Source organism: Vicia villosa, unplaced genomic scaffold (genome assembly GCF_029867415.1).
Source record: "Vicia villosa cultivar HV-30 ecotype Madison, WI unplaced genomic scaffold, Vvil1.0 ctg.000334F_1_1_3, whole genome shotgun sequence".
Lineage (NCBI taxonomy): Eukaryota > Viridiplantae > Streptophyta > Magnoliopsida > Fabales > Fabaceae > Vicia > Vicia villosa.
The window spans coordinates 252575-254078 of record NW_026705150.1 but is presented as its reverse complement, the minus strand read 5'-3'; the positions used below and the strand labels follow the sequence as shown (position 1 = coordinate 254078).

The 1504-nt window shown below is 42.3% G+C and overlaps 1 non-coding gene across 1 annotated transcript; it reads right to left on the bottom strand.

Annotated features, from left to right (window-relative positions):
- Positions 1–220: 220 nt before the first annotated feature.
- On the bottom strand, positions 221–327 carry LOC131626928 (small nucleolar RNA R71). The gene has a single exon (XR_009291344.1). It is a non-coding gene; the product is annotated as a small nucleolar RNA R71 (small nucleolar RNA).
- Positions 328–1504: the final 1177 nt, after the last annotated feature.

Sequence of the window (1504 nt, the reverse complement as noted above, 5' to 3'; positions counted from 1 at the left end):
GGACGATCCTCATCTCCATTTATCCGTGTTCGTGCAATATGCCGACACTGGCAAAGCTAACAACGTCAGCCCCGAAGCTATTCGATTACGCCTTTTTCCCTTCTCCTTGAGAGATAGAGCTAGGGCGTGGCTTCCGTCCCTGCCTTCTAATTCCATAACTACATGGGACGAACTGAAGAGAGTATTCTTAGCTAGATATTTTCCGCCTAGCAAAACTGCTATGCTAAGAGGTCAAATCAACGGATTTACCCAAAAAGATAACGAATCACTCTTCGAAGCTTGGGAGCGATACAAGGACATGCTTAGACTATGCCCTCATCATGGACTCGAACCATGGCTGATCATCCATACTTTCTATGGTGGTCTACTTTATAACACTAAAATGACTATAGATGCCGCTGCTGGCGGAGCTCTAATGGACAAACCCCATGATAAAGCATACAACCTCATAGAAAACATTGCACAAAACCATTATCAATGGGGAGGAGAACGAGCTGCTCTAGAGAAAGCCCAAACCAAAGGAGGAATGTACGAAGTAAGTGGTATAGACCGCGTTAACGCTAAAGTAGACGCTTTAACTCAAAAGATCGAGAACTTAACCATCACTCCTTCAGCCACGCGGCTGTTGTAGCACCTAACTGCGAGATTTGTGGATTAACTGGACACGTTGTTTCCGAATGTCAACTCCTGACTGGTATTCCATCTGATCAAGTAAACTACGCTCAAGGAAACCCTTACTCTAACACGTACAACCCTGGATGGAAGAACCATCCAAACTTTTCGTATAAGAACAACAAGGCGTTGTACGCGCCTGGACAAGCACCTGCTGTCCCACCTGGCTATCAAAAAGCGCCTGTAGCTGCTCCAAACGCCCCTAGGAAGTCAAATCTAGAAATCATGATGGAAAACTTCATAGCTTCCCAACAACAAACCAACAAAGACTTCCTAAATCAAAATATTCATAATAGTGAGCAACTAAAACAATTATCAAACAAAGTAGATGCTTTAGCTACACATAACAAGATGCTAGAGACACAAATCTCACGAGTAGCTCAACAACAAGCACCTACTGTTGCCCCTGCTGGCACGTTTCCTGCTCAACTACAACTTAATCCTAAAGGACATGCGAACGCGATTACACTGCGAAGTGGAACGAACTACAATGGACCTATCGATCCTAGGACTCAAAACGCACCCATGTCACAACAAGAGCCAAAGGAAACCAAAAAGACATCAACTGATGATCAAACTGCTGAAATGAATGAAAAAGACACCAAAGTGGAACCTTAAAAAGAAAAACCTTATGTTCCACCACCACCTTATAAGCTACCAATTCCTTACCCTCAAAGATTAGCTAAATCTAAAACCGAAGCGCAATTTAAAAAATTTGTAGAACTTCTGAAACAAGTAAACATAACCATACTTTTCACAGAAGCTATAACTCAAATGCCTTCGTATGCTAAATTCTTAAAAGAAATTCTATCGAACAAAAAGAAACTCGAAG